We start from the raw sequence: 22,946 nt of genomic DNA, 5'->3' as shown, positions 1-22,946 counted from the left end.
CTGCAAACGTAGATGTCTACCCAGACATCCAGGAGGAGCATATGCCAGGATCAAACCCGCTTCCAGGAAGTGATCCTCTACTGATTGGTTCCCCTTGTGTGGCACAGATATACACTGTTCACTGTTCTGAAACCTATCTCCATTTTCCTATGGCACAAGAACACTAGCTTTGTGTTTCCAAATGGTGTAGTAGTTACCCTGATGTTTCATCCACCATGACTGAACCTTTCACTGTTTTGTTTGTGTTATTTTGGTTTCTTATCACTCAATTTGCGGTGTAGTCCCCAATAACTACCACCTATCCACAGATGATGTGTAGTGTGATTTATCAACCATATACAACTGTCATGTATGAAAGGCTTATATTAAAATGTTCCTCTCTAATGTAAAACATTTGCCATGGTTATTACACAAGTACTATATAACCAGGATACATATTGCATTGCCAATGTATTATATACACAACACAAATCACTTGTAGTGTACGTTCTCACATCTTTATTTGGTACTAATGTCCCTAATCATGGAACCCTCCACTTACCATGGTCAGGTATCTGTAGGCTTGCCACTCACCTATGTTAGTCTTCAGACACATGCACATTGGTCTGCAAAGTGGAAACACACTGACAGCTATGTACAAGTTAGTTCACATACAACACAAAACATTATGATGTTAGAGGGTTTGGATACCACATTATGACATGTCTTTGAGACCAATGAGCACACACATGCACCCATTGGCCCCACCTCCAATACCAAACAGCTTTTAGTGTGGAAAAGGATACTTCCATCCCACTGTCCTGACAGTCTGGGCGTAGAACTCACACATCACAAATCTCATGCCAGACAGTAACTGGTTTAATCCACGTTCCCTTCACATGTCAGTCTGCAAATCCCATCTGCCTGTGACACTGTCAGATATTGCCAAATGAGGATGGGCCAAACAGTCAATCTGCAATCTGAAATTGACAAATGTAAGGTGCAGGTCACATTGATACATGTACATTACACTGCCAAATCATATGTGCATATGTTACTTGAATTGTTCATTGCGAAAACATTAGACCATGTACATAAAAGTTCTGTACACAGCTCCAAGTAACAATCTGCATGGATATCTGAGTCAGGGGCTTTGTAGCTACTTATGACCTATCTGAGGGTCATAATAGGGACCGTATCTGGTATTCTTAACCTCACCAATACCCCATTGAATCATTTCTATTGTATCAAATCATATTCCTTGATTCAGTTGAAGTACTGATTGATGATATCAGCCCTGATCTCTCCAGCTTCATCCTCATCATACTCATCCTCACTTGGCAAATCTGCATTTCCACCCACAGGATCTGCTGGCTCCCCCTCATCTGGTATGAATGGTATCTGACGTCTCAGGGCGAGGTTGTGGAGCATGCAGCAGGCAACATCAAGCCTTGTTGGGTGAGTAAAGGAGGGCTCCTCTAGACTTGTCAATGCTGCAAAACCTTACCTTCAGGAGCCTAAATGTCCACTCCATGACACGCCTTGTCCTTCCCTGGACCTCATTGAAGAGGACTACACCTGGTGTGGTTGGGTACTTCACTGGTGTCAACAACCAAGGATGGTTTGGGTAGCCAGAGTCCCCTATAAGGAATGGTTACAACAATCCAAACATTAATCTTGGACATCCACATACATGGTAGCAGATAAAAGGTACAGACATACATTACATATATGACTTAGCAAACAGCCAGCCCCTCTCTGTGTATAGTTGTGTCATTAGCAGAGGGATGTTGCTGTTCTGCATGATGAAGGAATCATGGACTGACCCTAGATACTTTGCACAAACTTGTGAAATGTAGAGGTCAGCCAAACAGACCACTTGGACATTGATGAAGTGGAGGTTTTTCCTCTTCCTATATACATGTCCATGGGCACTTGGGGGAACCAAGGCTACATGGGTGTCATATATGGCTCCAACCACGTGTGGAATGTGTCCCAAAGCAGCCTTTACATGGGCCAAATCCCCATGTTTGGGAAATCTAATGTAGCTGTCCAGGTGTTTCAACAATGCAGAGTACAGCCTTCAAACCCAGACTGTACATGGGCTGAGACATCCCTCAAGTCAGTGCCACTGTATTTTGAAAGGACTCAGTGGTCAGGAAGTGTAGCACTGACATCCTGCTCCAACTGATGACAGAGATCCATGATTGTCTGCTTACACAGGCGGTAGATTTGGATGACATTTCGCTCCTCCATTGTGTGCAGGTCTGCTAGTGGACGGTTCACTTGAGATTGCCTTGCTTTTCTCATGCCAGGGTATCTATCTGGGGCAAAACCAGAAAGTATGTGTATGACTCAATCTATATATCATAAGTATGATCACACCAACATCACACATAAAGCTACATTATGGCACAAGACACAGTGAAAAAGTTGTACTCAGCACATACCTAGGCAACATTTGCCTAAATACTGTAATCAGATCCCCTTAACCCTAGCATTCTCTTTGAACAGAAAAACATGTCACTTGCTGTAAAAGGGACATCAACTTACGTAGCATGTGTAACATAGCTGGAACACCTATACTATGTTCAGATCGTTGCAATACTGTTTCATGTACATAACTCAGGACACTTCATTTTCACATCCTATACATATTAACTCCACATTGCTACATGTTTTCATTAAGCCAGCAGTTAACACATTATCACAAAATATGAATCTTATTCAATGACGTAACTTCAATAACCTTAACGTGTATATATGAGACACAAAATAGCAGCTGGCTTACCTACTGTACTGGACATCAGTTAGTGACCTAACTCTGCTGGCTGATATGGTCATGGCAGTAGGCGATCACAACTGCAGGGGATGTTGCCATTGGAACACATTGCTGACTTTGGCCGACTTGGGCCAATGGCGACGTTCGCTGGTGGTTACAGTCCTGTAAGTGGCAGACATGACCGCCATCCCATGCTTCATGTGACAGGAACTGCAGTGAACTGCCTCTGGGAGCAATCATGTCGCATCCTACAGGTGATAAGGCCCCTGCCTTATCGGCTGATGAGCTGGACAAGTTTGTGGAGGAGGTCCTGTATGGACAGCTATATTGTGCACCAGAGGAGCAGGTAAGTGCACTGCTATATGAATGTATGAAATATTGAGTGTATGATGATGTTGATGGAATGTGGATGGAATGAAGGATTGGGATGATATGTGTGGGTAGAAGGGCATGTGCACATGTGCATAGATGGTTTTGATCCCTGATACATAGCAGGGAGTGTGTGATGTATGTACCCTGACCCATAGAAAAACTGTACAATATGATAAATGAAGATGGTATTTGAAATAGTTGTATATCTTTATACCATGTTTAAAGACATGCTTGTGGTTTGGTCATATGTTTCTAGCAAAGACCTGGTACTGTATATTCATGTTGCATGCCTGACTCCACTTCACACATGGCCTTTCTGCAGATTGTCATTCCACATAGAACGGGATGTTGAAGGAAGTGTTTTGTATGGCTACTTGCACTAACTTTTGTTTCACCCTTCTTGTTTTGGGATGGTACATGTGGCCATGACTTTCTCCTCTTGTCTGTGTCATTCATGAAGGTAAATGTTCACCAGAACTGACTTAACATTTTTTCATCCCTAAGCCATGCCAGTGTATGAAGTGATAGAATCTAAGCTGTGACGATGTGGTATGTGAAAAGGGTCAAAGATCTCCAAGGAACACATGGGTGTAAAGTCCTCGACATTGGTACACAAGTGTGCATATACAAGTGTGTATAGGGACATATTACTCTCATATGTTATCCCTTCTGTACAAATGTATATGATGATGCACATGTGACTGGGTCATATGTTTACCAGTATACTTCTATACATACTCTGCTGGTTGATACTTCCCACCTACAGATCCATACTCCCAATATCATTATGATAAGTTGTTCAGGTCTTTGCCTTCTGTCCATTCTAATGCCCCTTGATACATGTCTATGTGCAACATAGAGCCTGCCAAGTTTTAGTCATACCTACTTTTCATGAGGTTTCTGATGAGTGACAACTTCATGTAAGGCTTTGATGTTCATCTGACATTTCGCATGTCATACTTGCTAAACTTACTCAGAGCTGTTAGGAGGTGAACCCATTTGGTAAGTGAGGGCTGTACATTGACCCCTGTAATGTCTCATCTGAGTGTGCATCCTACATGTTGGAAACCATGGAGGTATTGCTAGACTATTATTGCACCACATACATTATCAGAGCTCTGAATGTTAGTACCATGTACATGTTCTTTGGATGGTAAGTAGCTACACAGCTATTTCCTTACTCATTGTGTTATGGCCATGCTAAATAGGCCAAGGCATCTTATGAACAGTTATATTCTTCACTGGTTTCTGCCAACAGCATGTGTACATTGCAGGGTTCTGTAATAAATAAACATTGTAATGTATCATAGACATACTTTATTGTGCTTTATTTAATATGTTTTGATTGTGTTTAATATGGAAACCTATTATTTCCACTGGCTACATTGTGGTGCAGGTGTTGTAGTTCACATTCACATGTGGGTGGAATGGTATGTGTAGTCAGTCGTTTGGCTAGGCTCAAGGTGTATGTCTCCATCATGGTATCCTCAGATGTGATTTATGTCATTGACAAAATCTGACACAGATGTAAGACTCCTCATGTCTGAAGTGTGGATAGTGATGTTCCTATTCAAGCATTGGACTATTGCTGTTACCCCTCATCATGATACATTGTACTATATGTGGCCCTCATACACATGACAGGTGTTCATTATCTTTAAGGACTAGGGGCCTGATTACAACTTTGGAGGAGGTGTTAATCCGTCCCAAAAGTGACGGTAAAGTGACGGATATACCACCAGCCGTATTACAAGTCCATTATATCCTATGGAACTCGTAATACGGCTGGTGGTATATCCGTCACTTTACCGCCACTTTTGCAACAGATTAACACCTCCTCCAAAGTTGTAATCAGGCCCAAAATATGCTACCTGTGGCCGTCTGTGGGTAAATGCTATGAGCTAATTGGGCCCTTATGAGTGTGCAAGACTTTCTTTACAGGCAGAAAATGGCTAAGATAAGCAAGTTAGAAAAGTATGTTTCATCCTTTCCTACATGACTATTGGTACATGTGTTGGTGACATGTGTTTAGACTATCATACTCCACATTAGGAAATGCCAAGTATAGTTCTTGAATGTTTGCAAATTTCAATTGTGAATGTTGTGAACTCTGTGACATGAAATGGTTTGGCTTGTATGCAATATGCTGTCTTGTGTTTGGCATATAATAAGGTTCCTTTCCTGGTATATGACATCAGGTAATAATGTAGGTATTTGTGGATTTTGTGTATGTGGTATGTGGAAATGAATGTAACCACTATTTCCCATTACTTGTTTGTTGGTTGACTATGTTGTGGTGGATAGGGGCTCAGAATGGTGTTGCCAAGTCAGGTTGTCATGGAATGGTTATTGTGATAGCTCTACTGATATGATGGTATAGTAGGTATGTGATAGGTGGCTTAGGTGGTGTGTGACATTGTTGTAATGTAAGGGTGTAGATAGTATCTGGATGTGACATGATATTGGTGCTAACCTCGTTCTACCTGGGGATGTAGTATAACTGGATGTAATGTGAATGATGTGTGCAGTGTGATGTTAGTGTATGAAAAGAATGTGATGACCCTACCTCTCTTCCTGTTTTCTAGCATCGGCAGGCAAAGGAGATGGGGCACAGCTGAGTGTGGAAACTGCTGGCCACAGAACCTCAAGTCATGATACCACTGACTGTGAGGGTACCAGTGCCCAGAGGGCAAGGGGAGTGCCAGGGGGCGACAGGATCTACCTCATCATCTTTAGAACCCTCCTCAAGTGGACACTCCCATCTCGGTCGGACACCCCCTTTTTTATGACTGCCCTCCCTGTAGCTCCCCACCCAGTTGACCATGCCCCCTCATCCATGAGGGTGGACATCTCCTTTGCTGTAGGCACCTCTGCCTCAGCACCTGTTAGCCCTGTTGCCCTCATTGAGGAGGCTATTGAACTCTTGAGGTCGATCTCTGTGGGTCAGTCAACCATCGTGAATGCCATCCAGGGACTGGCAACTCAAATCCAACAGAGTTATGCGTTCCTGGAAGGCATTCACAATACTCTGGCTGGCCTACAGAGATCCTTTCAGGCTCTGGCCTCCACACTGACAGCAGCCAGTCCCCCTTTGCCTTCCTCTTCCCAATCCCAAACCCCTCTTCCCCGACCCAGCCAAAGCACACACACAGACAGGCATGCATCCACCTCAACATCCAAGGGTAGCTCAGATAAACATAAGCACCGTAGGACACACCACCGGCATGCACACAAGCAACATTCACTGCATACACAGCAACAGTCACAACCTGCTCTGACACCCCCACCACCCGCAGCATCACACACAGCACACCAAACACCACACCAACATTCACATTCCTAGTCACTACACCTATCCTACCCTCAGACAGCACCACAGCAGACCCACAGATATCCACTCCAGTCACTACACCCACAGACACCACGACCACTGACACTCTTGCATGCAGCACATCCACCATACCTGCTATCACCACCCCAACAGACAGCCATGTACCCACCACAGCATCTCCCGGCACTTCCACCCCACTCCACCCAAAACACATAACGCCATCACTCACACGCCCAACAGACACCCACCACCCACTAGCATACTTCCCATAAGTAAGCACCCAAGACATCCACACCAGCACCTCATACAACCACTCCCTCTCCCTCCACACCCAAACCCTTTTGCTATAACTGCCCCTGTGTGTCTAGAAAAGCTTTCCTTTCTGAGTTTGCCCTTTTCCCTACTCCTCTCCCCAGTGAAACCCCTAAATGTGCTGTTACCCTCCCCAAGTTCATCCTTTCCACCTCCAAGGCCTCTCCTACCAGTCTGAAAGTACCCATGCCCCTCCCTCACCAAGAGGTCTACCCCCTCCCACCTCTGCCCTAAGCCTAAACCTAACCCCCCTCCCAAGCCAAATCCCAAAGCTTCCCCTCCCAAGTCTAAGCCCAAACCCCCCTCGGTCATTCCCCCAGATAATTCCTGAGGTGCCTGCCTGCCCCCTTGATGCCACTACCTGTGGAGGTTACATGGCAGACAGGAGTTGCCTTTGGTGCACACACCATGGACTATGGACAGGGCTATGGCGTTTGATTGTCATCTCATTTTGTGAGAAATATTTTCAGACCAACCAGTTGTTGGTTTCCTGGTTACATCTTGGTCCTGCATTTCTTTTCCTAGGTTAGACATTGGTCGTGTGTCAGCATTTGTGTTTGTGTGGTACTTGTGGTTCCTGTATTGTATGGCCAGTATGTGTGGGTGTCCAGTACTTTTTTCCCCCAGGAATAGGGTGTGTGTTGTGTGATGGGCATGCATATGTTATTGTCATGGTATTGTGTGATGTTTGTGTTGACATTTGTTTGTTGCTGTGTTGTGTGGCTTTGTGTGCTTTGACTGTGTGATGGTGTGTGTTTTGTGCATGTTGTCTGTGTGGGTGTATGTGAGTGTGCTTGTCAGTGTACAGTTATGTGTGAGTTTCGCCCTCGCATCCCCTTCATGATGTTATGTATGTGTTCAAAACGGTTGCTGTCATCGTCTGTGAAGATTCCAAAGTCTTTCGGCAAGCAGGAGCAGCAGGATGACATCTAGTTGTGGTTCCACGGAGGCTCCAGAAGTGTTTGGCTTCCTGGAGGAGAGTTAGTTTCTGCCAGGTTTTCAGTGGTGGTGTGACCGCAGTGGAACTCTTGACAATGTGAAGCCTTGTAATGTGTCTGGCAAAAACATGGTCATCACTGGCCTGCAGGTGCCTTCGGTCGTCAGTGACGGTCTGACCGCAGTGCTTTGGCTGTAATCTGCAGGGAAGATTGCTGAAGTCATAATTTGGTGTTCTTCTATGCCTGCCTTTTGGCGGTATGACCGCCACCATCAACATGGCGGTCCTCGGACTGCCATTCGTAATGAGGCCCTTAAGCTTTAAAAATTCATATCTCCGGTTCCCTAAATTGGATTTTTAGTATAATTTTAAAGATAAAAATATAATCTATTTTTATAAATTGGTGTTGGATTTTTACTGTGTTTTGTATTTTACTTATTTACTCTTTTGTTGATATTAAATGCTTTATACACCTGTCTCCTAAGCCTAACTGCTCGTGACCAAGCTACCAAGGGTTGAACCAGGATTAATTTATTGAGACCTTGACTGGGCCTATTGGCGGCTTTTGGCCTATTCCTAAATGTAGGTACTTGCCTGTCCTTGCCAATAATCCACTATCCAACATTTGTGGTGTGCAGTGGTAGGATCCAGTGCATGTGTTTAATATCACATTACAGTTTTAAATGAAGCAAATTAAAAATCCTCCAAATTGACATAGAGCAAAATTATTTTAGTCTTTCGAATTAGGACAAATTATTTTTTAGTTGCTTCATTTTGGATTTTTCTAAATTGTTCTGATAAATTGGTGCTAAAGTTTTTAGTGACATGGAACTAGGGATACCATAGAGCTTAACCTGGCTAGCCAACCCACACTCAATGCAGCTGAGCTTAGGGTGTTGTGTAGAAACAGGTAATTGCCTGCTGCTAACAACCTTAGGAAGGCTGTGATGATTCAGTTCCGTGAAACCTGAGTAGTGTGAGTGGAAACAGAGAAAGCTTCAGAGATAGGAAGTGATGGGGAGGATGTCCTCTTCAAAGTCCAGGAGGAGGAGGTGGATGATCACCTGTCCTTTACTTCAGAGGTTGGGGCCCCATCCAAACCTAGTGGGAGGGGGAGGTTCTGTGAAGAAGAAGCAGACCTGGTCCTCAGGTAGAGGGAACTTGAGGCCCCGTTTGGAGGCAGAGAAGTTGGCCCTAGAGAAGAAGAAGTGAGCAAAGGGTGAACAAAGAGATGATGGCAGTGACATAGAGGTTGAGGTGTCCAGGGGTGTTGGTTGCGCCCCAGACTACCCAAGCGGATTGTTTTGAACTACCGGGAGGGTGATGATATATACAAGTGGCTGACAGCCTTTGAGAGGGCTCTCTGGATGAGGAGGTTTAGACCTCAGTACTGGGGTTCGTTCCTATGGGAGGATGAGGCAGAGTCCTAAGAAGTGCCTGATCCAGAATTTCATTCTCACCCAGATCAGTAGAGGATAAAGCTTAGGAGCACCCAGAAAGTCAATACCCAGTCTTGGTAAGACTTTGTAGACACCTCGGTTAAGGCACTATAGGGCTGGAAACCTGGTAACAAAGTAAGTACTTATGAGGGGCTATACAATTCGATCATGATGGAGTACATCTTGACCAATTGTATTTCAGAGATATTATGCCAGTATCTAGCGGACTCTAAGCTGTCCAGATCCAGAGAGCTGGGTGAGAGCAGATGATGAATGGTTGAGGACCAGAATGATTACCAAGTCCCAGGGGAGAGACTCCAAAAAGGAGGTGGGGTCAGGTCCACAAAAGCCTAAGGAGGGAGGTAGTCAGCCCAACACAGGGACTCCCTCTGTACCCCAGAACCCTAAAAGGAGGAGAGTAAATCACACTTCCACTCTGACAAGCAGAGGTAGGGAGACCAAGTTTAAAAAAAGCTCTTGGATAACAGGGCCTGCATTGACTGTCAGTAGACAGGTCACTTCAGCAGTGATACAGCCTGTTCCAAGAAGTTAGTTAGCACTGGGCTGGCCAGTGTAGCAGTTGAGGAGGACTCCTCAGATGATAAGGCCCTCATAGCATTGCACAGGTCCAGATGGTAAGCTGGTGATCCCTGAGGGTGGGAGTAGGCACTTTCACTCCATTCAGGTGAATGGGATCCCTACCACTGGCCTAAGAGACACATGTGTTAGTCACACCATGGTAAGTGATCCTGTTGGTCATGGTGGGGTTGTTCAGGTGCTGGGTACCTCTGTGGATAAGCTAGGTGTTGCCCTAGAAAAGTTAGGGGTAGGGGAGGTGGGCACCTCACTACCCAAGCTGGCAGAGAGAGAGGAGGAAGACCCCCCTAGAGGGAAGTTTCAGTTTAAATGGGTCCCTTTACTGTTGGGATGGGTTCACTGCCCAGAGGGAGGGACACCGATAGCAGGAGGTAAGGCAGATTAGGCCCTGCAAAATGCCAGCCAGTTTTCCTCACTGTCTTCCTCACCTGACAAGCCAGGAAGTCTCTACCAAGGTTGGCTGAGTATCCTGGGTGTGTTGGCTGGGGGGGGGGATGTGTGGGAAAACTGGGCTGATTGCAGAAGCCTGCTCACTTTTTGCCTCCATGTTTCACTCATACTGGTGTTTTCCTGACTCTGATGGTGCCCTGGGCACTGCTAATCAGTCCCAGGGCCAATGCTCTGAATACAATGGTATGTGCAAATTAGGATAATTATAATTGGCTGTACCAACCTACCTATAAGTCCATAGTTTATGGTAGGACATGTAGGTTTAGGGGCCCCAGCATAGGTAGTACACCCATGCTGTGGTGCCCAGTGTCCTAAGCTACCTTATTTTTACATACATGTCACTCTTAAGGTATGCCCCAAATGCCCCCAGGGTTGGGTGCAGTGTAGCTATAAGCAGAGACTTTATAAAAGAAGTGTTATAAGCTCGGGTGAGGCAAAAATAGCCACATTTGTTTTTTCCCATTGTAGTGAATGGGCTCCATGGGCTAACACGGAGAGACTTTATTTTAAAATAATAAAGTCTTATTTTCCATAGGAAAGAGTTAAATATTGCAAGTTGGATAACAAGGTCAAAGTTATATTAAATCCAACAACTTACCATTGTTAAATGTAATATAAGTAAGTTAAAAAGGGAAATAGTTTTAGAACTCTTGCTACAAGTTACCAACTTCACCCCTGTCGTGTCCTTCTCTGATTGGTCAGCCTCTGGCAGTCTGAGCCAGGCTGCCTTGATGAGGTGTCAAGTGGCCTGGGCTGAAACAAAGGAAACATCTGTTGAGAGGAGATCTGTTTCAGCAGATGGTAGAACAGGATGAGGGAGAGCAGTCAAACTGGACTTCAAAGGAAGAAAGGACAATTGGGACAGCAACTGGACTCCCCCCATTTTCTGCAGCCCCAGACAACCAGGTGCTCCTTGATTAGATTAAGAGAAGGCTGGAAAGGGGTATGTTAAGGGAAACTTACCCACACTAGTGGTGGATTCAGCCAGATCTAAACTCTAAGTTTGAGTTTTTGCCATCTTGGATTTTGGAGGAATGTTGATCCCTGGGATTGATTTTTTCCACACTTCACAGGAAGTGGTCATTCAAGAGGGTGGTGGCCCGCACATGATTGGACAGGCGCATCCCCCTGCTTGCCATCCCAGGAGCAAGGAAAAATATGGCAGAGCTGCCCCACACTTCAGATCCCTACTGGAAAAAGGCAAGAAGAAGGAAATGGACTGCCCTGCTGGACCACTGGCCTGCACCTGGACCATGCACTCAGAAGGACTGTACCAACTGCACACTTTGAGCTTCACCAAGAAGAGGGATTTGCCTTACTTGTACAACCATTTTAGGAGTTTGACCAGGTGTGTTATGGAAGTGTAAGTCCTAACCCCCAAGGAGCAATTCAGACCTTCTTGAACCTTGAGGTGAGTTGTAGACGCTTGAAGGATCTCCAAAGTACTCCTGGAGGAAGATCCAGACATTTGGAGCAACTTTGGAAAAAAACGTCATAAGTGGACTAACCCGACGTCGAGAGTCAAGCAGGCCAACATCGACTAGGACCCTGTCTGACCTGCAGGTTCGTCCCACTGAAAAGCTCCCGAGCCCCAGACTTCCAGGATTTGACGGGGGCTTGTGGAAAGGCAATCCGATGACATTGCATTGAAATCAGCTTGCTGAGGAGGACTGCACGACGTTCTGGAAGAAAATCTCCCAAAACGTTTCTAAGTCCAAAGGTAAAAGTTTGACCGAGTCCTACTGCGCAGTGTATCCGAGGAGGGCTCCATCGTGGTCTGCCTCAACTTTCAACTTGGTCTTAGTCGGAGGTAATCTCCCCAAAAAAACTTTGGAGTCGAAACGTATAAAACTTCACTGAGGCCTCCCACACAATGTACCTGAAGAGGGCTCCAGTGTGTTTGGCCTCAAGTTGTGACTTCGTCCTGGTGGGAAAACAATCTTCAAGAAATCGACTAAGTGTGAAGGCAACTCTTTTTACACAGGCCACCCGCTCAGTGTAGCGGAGCAGGGCTCCACCGCGGTCGGCCTCAACTTTTGGCTTTGCCTTGGTCGAGTGTGATCAAATGTCCAGAATGGCACTTTTTGTTTCTAGGTGCTAAAAACGTTTAATCTTTAAAAAATCATATCTCCAGTTCCCTATATTGGATGTTTGTCATTTTAATTTCATGTTAAAGAAAAAAATAGAAGATTGTTATATATTGGTGTTGGATTTTTATTGTGTTTTGTGTTTTACTTATTCACTATTTTGTAGATATTAAATGTGTTACACACCTGTCTGGTAAGTTAAGCCTGACTGCTCATGGCCAAGCTACCAAAGGTTGAGCCAGGATTAATTTATTGAGACCTTGACCACACCTAGTGGGAGTTTGCAGCCTATTACCAAGTGTAGGTACCTACCTTACCTTACTAATAATCCACTTACCAACAATCATCTAATACGCATTGAAGTAATTTAAAAGCAATAATTTAACCAATATGTTAGTGACTACTTTATTGTGAGAGCACATGTAGATATTAGGTAGGGATAAGACTAATTGAATAGGGAATTTCAGAAAGTAGTAACGTGATAAAATATGTTGCGATTTTCCTAATATTTTTTTGGTTTTATATCATGGTTGCTGAGCTTATATAAAAAATACCACCATCATCACATAATGGGTGAATAGAATATAAAAAATAAATGTATGTTTTAAAATACTAACAAATGTGTGTGTGTACTATTTCTAGGGGTCAGATGGAGATCCTTATCTATTGAAAAGAATCCCCTTGCAGATGAGAGTTACTGTGACATGGTTGTGCAACTCCTAACACTCCTTTTGTGAATGAGCAAACTCGTTGAGAGGAGTGAGACACCTTTTCTTCTTTTTTCTGAAGAGGATATTCTACATATTATTCCTCTTGGGGCTACCACGTGTGCCCTCCCCCCATCAGAATGAAGAGTTAATGACTATCTTTTTCCAAATTACAAAATAATACATACTAAGCTTCATCATCACCAACTAGAAAAATGTTAATATTCACTGTTGCTTACTGCCAGTTTCCAACCTTGGATTTAGTAAGTATCGTAGATTGCATCTCTTTAATCTCAAATTTACAGCTGCAGGGACTGAAGCCCTCACAGATCCAGGAAGTGATCCTGTAATACATTTTGAGTTATATGTATTTTAACACCCCTCCCCTGCCCCTCGTATATATAATTTGCTCATCTCCTTAGATCATATGTTATTAGCCATTTGCACCAGCTGATGCATTTATTTTAATTATTGTACAACAATATGCATAAGTACAATTTACCTTGCCTTTTGATTAGATGCTTCTAGTCATACATCCTGCATTCATTTAGACAGATGCTGCCTTGGAGAAAGCAGAATAGCCTTAGATTTTCACATGTGTAAGGACTGTTTCTCACGCCCTGCATAATGATAACAATGTTTATTTTTCTTAACATAAATACTTAAAATGATGTATAATAGCTGTAAACATCCCTTTCAAAGAGAGAGATTGGGACGTCGACTTTTCAGCCAGTAAATGAGACAAATAATTATGGCTCGTCTTAGAGCCACCCAGGCTCTAAGACGAGCCATAATTATTTGTCTCATAATGTATTTTCCAACAGACATAACTTTGTCTTGTTTTGCAAACAACCATACAAACTGAACAAAGATAAAAGAAGTAGAGGCACTTAAGTATGTTGATTCCATTGAAATACTGACCCTCATATACGCGATACTTACGAAGAAGTTTTAAAATGCACCATACATATTATGACGGAGATTTTCACAACATTTCCTTTTTTTGTTTGAACTCTCACTGCAAATGTATTGATTTCTGAATGTACCTGGTTTAATATATTCTGCACTAAAACTGTCTCTTGCGATCTTAACTCTGCTTTGTTCATTTAAGTAACGTCTGCCTTCTTTCTGAGGCTCCAAATCGTGTCCATGATGTGATAAATTTTCGCCACTTTTCCCTCTTCATCACTCAATTTACTTTCCTCCCACCTTTCGGGGCCACAGCAATTCATGTCTGGGCTGGCTCTTCCTCCACCTAAAACTGCTGGGAGTCCCGTCTCAATCATAGTTCTTCGTTTCTCATCTCCGGTACTGTCCAAAGTCAGGTGAGCTCACTTCTCTCCTTCTGAGCTCTCATTCTTACATGGCCTTCAGCCCACGCATCCGGTAAAGGCCAGAGGTATTAAAGGAGTCTTACTGTTGTATCTTCCTTGTTCAGTTCTGTTCAGGCCAGTAGGGCATAGTGTCAGAACTCCTGCTGCTTTCTATGCCTCTCATATCAATTCGTCTCCTCTTCAGTTCATATAAAATGCCAGTCATAGTTCTTCCAAAGCATACAGCTACAAATATTGTTACCTCGGGCTAAACATACCTGCTATGTTGTTGCCTCACGTGTGCTCACGATTTGACTACATATAGAAAATGTGCTGGCTGACTATCGAGCACTCCCTGCAGGTTGCTCCTCGTTTGCTACTCAGTGGAATTTTCATTGCCATACGCACATTTCGAATTGTACTGTTATGTCCTTTATGTTTGACATTATCGGCTTTTAGCGTTCCATGTAATGAATGTTTGGACTTCATACCTTTAAGTGAATTGATGCATACTGTGCACCTTGAAGTGATGCTTGGTTCAGTTTTCCAAAAATCTATATGATGGCTGCTTGAATAAACGGTTGCTTCTCTGTCACTCCAAAATTATTAGGTTAAACTTAGGAGAGCAGCCCATAGCTATGTGGAAGCTAAGTGGGATGCAGAGCAGCAGAAATGGTTAGCAGAAATAATCGAGGGAACATGATTATACCCCGCATTGACAAGTGGGAAACCCCAGAAAAGGAAAAGGAAGGAAGGAAAGGACAAAGCAAAAAATACAGAGGGCTTAGGGGAGAGTAGCGATAGCGATTCTAGTGATGACTTTTTGAATGTGCTACTGCTATCCCACCTGCCACCTTGTAACATGGCCCTGTCTGAAGGGATAGGTAGTGCTTTCAAGGCCATACATTCAGAGCAGGCCACTGCCTCTGTGGATCTAAGCCAGGCCCTGATGGGAGAGGCTTCGGGGGTTTATGGTTCTGTGAATTTCTCTGTCTCTAATACCCCAGATGCAAAAACTGTTTATGTTATCATTGGTCCCACAGTCCCTTTATATAAACCAGAGGTATCTGGGGTTTAGATGCATAATGGGGGTTTTGACACATGCTTTGGCAGTTCCTACTGGAGTAAATACGTCAACCACTGTTCCTGTTGCCCCTGTGGTGGGAAGAATGAGAAGGACTCCTTTGGTCCCAACTAAGGTAACTTCACCTTACGCTGCTCCTGCTTCCTCAAAGTTAAACATGACTGGGGTTTCTCCCAGAGAGAACCTGCCCATATACCTCACAATTCTCATATACCAATCTGGAATTCACCCCAGTATATTTCAAGCAGTAGCCCAGGGGGGGTAACTTCTAATACTGCTGGAACCCAAAATTGTGTCAATTGACAAGAGCTAGATGATTTAATTAGATTTTCCAATGGGTGACCTAGAGGGTGTGAATGCTCAGTTAAGAAGAGAAGTCCAGTTTCCAGAGAGTGATACCGCAGTGAAGGTGGCCAAATTAAAATTAGAGATGGGTGAGATGATTTTAGGAAATCTCAACCTTTCCTGTCTAAATTCTTATCTACAATACAAATGTATATACACATGCGAGGATGTTACCAGCCGTTCAGGAAAAGCTCATGATAAGCTTTCTGAATTGGGCCAAGAGTAATATATGCATCCATTACAGAAGAGCTATTGCATGTGTTTTAATGAAAGTGATATAACCAGTATGAGGACGTCAGGATGGAATTGCAAATTAAGGAACTGATTAGTAGTGTAATGAAGTGGAGTGAGTTAGATAAGTAGGAAGGTAGTTGGGTAAAAAAGAAAGACCAGAAGATGCTGAATGTAGTATCTACCACAGGGGGCAAAGGAAAGGGAAACTTCTTCACTAGACAAAGAGGGGGCCCCAAACTTCCAATTAAGAGAAGTGCATGGTGCAGGTTATCTTCATGTAACTTGAAGTAGATGTGACCTTGCTGCATTCAGAAATTATTTCCATAAATTGAGGAAGAATCCAGTGTTGTGGTACACCCAAGAGGGTGGTGGCCCACACGTGATTGGACAGGAGCATCCACCTGCTTGCCATCCCAAGAGCAAGGATAAATATGGCAGAGCTGCCCCACACTTCAGATCCCTACTGGATAAAAGCAAGAATGAGAAGAAGGACCACTGGCCTGCATCTGGAGCCTGCACTCGAAGAACTGCACCAGCTTCACACTTGGGCATCAACACTAAAAGGACTTTGCCTGTCTTCTACTGCTTGAGGAAGGGATTCCCTGTTTGCTACAGGTACAAAGGAGCTGTCCAGAGTCCTCTGCATCAAGTCCTGCAAGCAGAGCCCAGCTGACCAGCGACCAGGGGCATTTGAGGATACTGACCAGGTGCATTCTGTGAAGAATAGTCCCAGCTCCAAATGAGCAACTCAGAGCTTCTGGAACCTTGGATCAAGTTGTGGACAATGAAATGACCCACAAAGAACCTCTGGAAGAAGGTCCAGAAGTTTTGAAACATTTGGAATCCATAAGTTGAAGAGGTGCATTATAGGAGTTGTAGCCCCAGACCCCAAGAGGCAAACCAGAGCCTCTGAACCCTTGGCTGGTGCTGTGGACCACTTTACTGAATCAAGAAACACTTCTGAAAGTAAGTGGAACAGGATTAACTTGTGAGTGGCCTGAACTCTGGACTTTGTCCCTGTCCAGTGTGACCATTTTTTACCCTTGGAGTGCCAGTTGCTTCTATGCGCTACAAAACATGAATTCTTTCAAAATTCATATCTCTGGTTCCCCTTATCCGATTTTAATCGGTTTGGTGTCATTTTAAAGATAGATATATACTCTATGTTTATAAATTCATGTTGTATTTGTATTGTGTTTTGTGTTTTACTTATTTAGTGTTTTGTGATTTTTAAATGCTTTACACACTTGTCTCCTAAGTTAAGCCTTGTTGCTCATTGCCAAGCTACCAAGGGTTGAGGGGGGATTCATTTATTGAGATCTCACTGGATCCAAGTGGGGGCTAGTGGGCTATTACTAGGTATAGGTACTTACCTGCCCTTACCAATAATCCACTTTCCAACATGTACTATTTCAGAATCCATGTGAAGCTGAGTAATTTACTGTGATCAATGTGTGCCCAACTTTCTTATCTATTTCTTTCCATGAGGACAGTCAGTACCTTTTTGCCTTTCAGTTCCAAAAAAGTGTTTTGGTGTGGAACTGAGTCTCACAAGGGTATAAAAAGAGTCATTAGATCTTTAATCAGATTTGAACAATTCTTAAAAAGAACTTGGAATCCTTAGTGATGCCCTGTAACTCTGTCCCGGTTCAGTTTATCTATGATCTGCTAGTGGCATGAGATACTCAGGAAGCCTGTAAACAAGACACCATTGCGCTGTGAAACTACTTGGATCTTTACAGAGGCTGACACATCAGAATGTGTCTGATCTAATGCCACAGGGACAACAACTGTTTTTCTGTATTCTTAGAGCTGAGAGAAAGTCTCTATTGTTCCCTGGCACTGGGAATGCCTCATTACAATAAAGCTTTTATACTTTTCTGAAGTGCGAGGGAGGCCTTCCCTCTCTCATTATTAACACAAATTCATGGGGATGCATGATGATCAGTGTCTTATTTTTCTACTACTCTTGATCCTGAAGCCGCAGGTCTGCCAGGTTGCCATAAAGCTGTAGCAGCAGTATGTGTCAGCATTGAAAGATGTGAGAACATTGTCATGGGGCACAGTCTTACTGTCATGATGCCTCATTCAGTCAAGATATCGCTGATGCAGAAACTCACTCAGCACTTTACAAAGAGCAGACTGACTAAATATGAGCAGACCATACTTGCTGCGGAGAACATCACTCTCAAAAGATATATTTCACTGAACCCTGTTACTTTGTTTCCATTTCCTGAAGATGAAAATGATGATGTAGAAGTAGAGCATGACTGTCTCGATGTCACGCAATTATGCACCAAGCCAAGACCGATATTCAAGATAAGCTGCTGGCAGAATCCGATTATATCCTGCCTTGGATGGGTCTTGGCTGAGAAACAATGGGGAACCCTACAGCTGTTTACACAGTTTGAGCAGTTGAGGGGGTAGTGAAAGCTTCCTGACTTTCAGGTTTAACCTCTGCACAAGTGGCTGAGCTGATTGGTCTTACTGGAAGCTATTGTGTTTCTGAGCAGCTAAAAGTGACTATTTTTATTGACAGTCAGAACACAGAGGGGATTTATGATGAGCGTTCCCTCATCCATAATGAGGAGCATTGTATTAGACTGCTCAAAGCATTGCAGCTGCCTATTGAAATTACAGTTGCAAAGTGGCAAACACAAAAGCAGAGATGTAACTGGTATGCGGATGCGGATGGAGTGGCACTGTATTATGCTTATGGATGCCATACATCTAATGAAGAATATGTAAATGAATCTAAAAATGAGACCAACTACAAACTTTTGTTTGGTGTGGCTGATACTTAGGAAGAAGTTAAAAGGGTGTAGGGAGAAATACTGGAGGCAGATCAGTAGGGTTGAATCAGAACTGGTTGTGTTAAGAAGGTTGATGAAATCTGGGTGTAAGCAGGTGAAAGACCTGTATTGCCAGATAGTTTGTTGTCCCCAATGGCCAGGCATTTCCATGGTCCTTCACACATTGGGAGGGATGCTCTGTCAGAATTTGTGCAAACCCCAGGTGGTGGCTGAAAGATTATGCCACAGATGTGTTCTGTGGCAATAGATGATTGTAGAGAAAAGACTTCCAGTGACATTGATCCATATAGGGTGGTAAGGAGGGGCATTTAACAGGATGCAGTTGAATTTCATTGGGGTGTCTGTATGCAACAGACTGAGATATGCCCTGGTGATTGTGTGTATTTCCTCACATTGGGTTGGAGTTTACCCAACTAGGAGAAATAACAGCCTCACTTTCGTCAAGTTGTTTTTGCAGGAACTGATCCCCAGGCACGCTGACATCTAGGCTAGCCAAAGTGTGTGCATTGACATTTCTGAAGTGACCTGATGCTTTGCATGTGGTGTTGATGAGTTTTTGCAACATTCCTGATGGGAGGGCAGACTGTCTTCTTATGAAATTATCATGTTCGAGCAATGAGGCTACCTGCAGTGCCTGCAATTGCATTTGTAAATATTACCAATTACATGAATCTCAACTATTGCAAAGGGTTGGCTGATGTGGTGCATTCTGTGTCTCACCAAGTTGGAGCTTTCACTGCTCTCCCGCAGCAGGAGCAGTGCCATGACTTCAGTCCTGGAGACGGTGTCTTGGTGAAGAAATATGTTTGGAAAATGTGTCTGGAATGTTGTTGGAGTAGACCCTTCCAAGTCGCCCTTGCAACAAACACAGCTGTTTGAGGTGGAGGTCTCCCCAGTTGGGTGCATGCTGCCCATACTCAAAAAGCGGAATGTCTCCTTGATGATGTGGCAGCGCTTCTCCCTTGAAGTGCAGACAGGCACTAAAGAGCACTGAAAAGGCAGGAATTGACAGTAGGCAGGGCCTCGGAGTTCAGTGGCTGCCCAAGAATCCTGCAGCATCACAACCTAGGCCGGAGGGGGGCCTTGATGTGTTTAGTATCTGGGGTTAAGGCAGAGAGAGAGTCTTGCACGTGATGCAAGTGGAACCTGACATTGATCCTGGTGAAGGGCCTTGTGGTGTTGTCATTCAAGTTGGAGCAGTAGATGATTTGCCAAAAAGACAAGAAGAGGACCAAGTTTGCCTGTGGAGAAGATACTGAAGTTTCTGATCTAAGTGACAGTGAAGACGAATGACCTGCACTCAGGAGGTCGAAGAGAGCTTGAATGCCCCTAAGTGGACATACTTTGTGATCAATGACAGCGACAAGTGGCTTTATGATTTGGATAGTAATAGTGAGGTTCTAAGTGCACCTCTTTGAGTCTACCTTTGCTATGGAACATCATTTTTAATGTGTTTTTCCAAACAAAACATACCCAATTTGTATCTGGCCAGGTCTTTGAATTGAACTTTGACATTTATTTCCATTAGAGACAATTTGAGAAACTTTGTTTAAAAGGCTTCAGAAGATTCCCTAGGCTCAAGGCTGCAGAATGAGTATAAAGGTGTAATTTTAGAAGAAGGTGGAGTAGGGTTCAGGAAGACTCATAAAGAACACTGTAAATAAATGTATCATATAATTTTATGAACTTGGTTTTCCTATTTGCACAAGTAGAAACATATGGAGGGGAATCCGTTGGCTGCTATTTTCTAGTCAACTGTCTGATCTTAGTGAAATCATGGAAACTAGTAATCATAGTAGACATAGGTTTAAAGTGGCTTGTGTGTTAGTGGCTATTGTTGTAGGGTTAATTGTTTTGTTTTAAAGACAATATTCAACCACCTCTTCCAAGCCAACTGAATCCAATTGTAAACATAACCTTAATATTCTTGTTCCCACTAATGGTAATTTAAAACTTTTAATTTTAAGACCTTACATGTACATTTTCTTCAAATGCTTATTCTGAGTTGCTTTATGAAGATATTTAAACTATGGAGGATAAGGACTGTTATGCTGGCACACAGTTGCCTGCCTAAGCAGCAGAGGGGATCACCTACTGATACAATCCCCTCACGTACGGCATCAGTTGTAGTCTTTCGCTTAGCCTTTGTATGGAAAAGGGCTTTTCCAACATTAATTTTTGACTTATTACTTAGGGTCTGATTTAGATCTTGGCAGAGGAGTTAATATAGATATTCCATCCAGCATCTCCATAGGATATTATAGAATCGTAATACAGCAGACAGGATATCCTTCACATTTGTGATGGTGTATTCTCCTCCTCCAAGATCTAATTCAGGCCCTTAGCTTTTCTGAAATCCCTATGTTTAAACATTTGAACCCTCATTCCAGTGCTAAGGAAATGGATACTGCTGGGAGCTTTGTGAAATTAGACACTGCTAGTGCCAATTGGCACATTTTGACCTGTTCCTTAACTGAGGTCATGATGACATTTTTAGATTCAGTGGAGGACAAGAAGCAAGTGATAGATGAACGATGGAGGACAGGTAAAGATCAGGTAAAGATCAGAAACACAAGAATAGATGGACTATGGAAAAATTTGAATATCAGTAGTCAGGGGTTTTAGCCACACTGACTTTAAATTGGAAACATAGGGAAAGTTATACCTGATTAGAAGGCACTATGCTGTTCATAATCAATTAATAGAGAGGAATGATTGTCACCATATTTATGAATATGTTGAAAATTGGGATCAATTTATGGTAGGGATAGATCCTGTTGTTCCTGGAGGCTATTATGTTTATGGAGAGCATGCATATTTTACACTGCCCCAAGGTTGGTATGGAACCTGCTGCTTGGCTGTAGTCTTTCCAAAGATTTATCATGTATAACATTTGGATGACCCAGTATGGAGTTGATATGGTAGGCCAAAACGAAGTAGTAGTGTTTCTGAAATATTGGGAGATATATTTGGTGCAATGATTCCTTCTGTTGAAGAGGTCATGAATGATCCAAGATTAAAATGTTATCCACCATAGTGTATAAATTAGCCGTCAGTACAGCTGGGTCAATGTTAGCCATCAACACTGAAATGATTGCTATCAGGTCCATGGTTATGCAGCACTGCCTAACATTAGACATACCTCTCGCGAAGGAGGCCGACATCTGTAAGATGTTAAAGGTACAACAATGTCGCATCTATATCTCTGATAAGCGTGAGGAGATAAAGAAGTTCATCAAGAACATCACCGATTTGCAGGGAAATTTGGAAGAGTTCGAAGCTACAGGCCCATGGGAAGCAATTGGAAATGGATTCGCTGCATCAGGCAAACGGTTTGGAAAGTTAGGTAGTGGGATCTTTGGTTCCATACTGAGACCCCTTATTGTCATTATCAATTGTGTGATTTGTTTGTCATATTTAAGGGGTATCCGTTCTTAAATCCAGAATTGAGGAACCGTATGGAAGGGGAGTGAAAAGTAAAAGAAAAGATGTGGAATTGGAAGCGGGTCAGTGTGGGTTTTTTGTGATGAGATGAAACACTTGGAAAATGCAAGATATGGGATGTTGAAAACAACAAGGTTTTGAGCTGGTCTCATGAGAAGATTAACGTGATATCGTCCCATCCTAGCCATCAGATAGCAGAGTAATTTAGGCCCCTCCTTTTTATACATCAGAATTGTACCCTTATATGGTCAAAAATTACATTTGTATTCAGTGTGTGGCTTGATTCCAATAACAAGTGTGATGCATCTAAATGTATGTAATCATTGTAGACACCAGAAATGTACACATGATGTATAAAATTATCAATTGACCAATGTAATCATATTTCTTTTAAATGTATGTCTCACATTTATTCTCCTTATGCACATGTGTCAGAATAATTATGTAACTATGTATATGTTGATTATTGAGTTATCTCAGCCTGACTTTAGGCTGTGCTTGAACATTTGTTTAAACCATGCTAGATTACTGTTTCTTCCTTTTGCAGGTGCATTATCATGTTTCTTGTTAGATAGAGAAAGGCTCATTGTGTTAGACATCTGATAGTGAGGCTTATGGGGAGCAAAGCTTGCAGCAAACTTGAAGAATTAATGGTCAAAGGAGTGATTCTGTTTATCACATACCAGGATGGTGGGATGTTCAAGGTTGAGTGCTGCAGTT

This window comes from Pleurodeles waltl, chromosome 4_1, assembly GCF_031143425.1.
Source record: "Pleurodeles waltl isolate 20211129_DDA chromosome 4_1, aPleWal1.hap1.20221129, whole genome shotgun sequence".
NCBI classification, from domain to species: Eukaryota; Metazoa; Chordata; class Amphibia; order Caudata; family Salamandridae; genus Pleurodeles; species Pleurodeles waltl.
The sequence above is the reverse complement of the archived record's forward strand: the minus strand, read 5'-3'. Positions refer to the sequence as shown.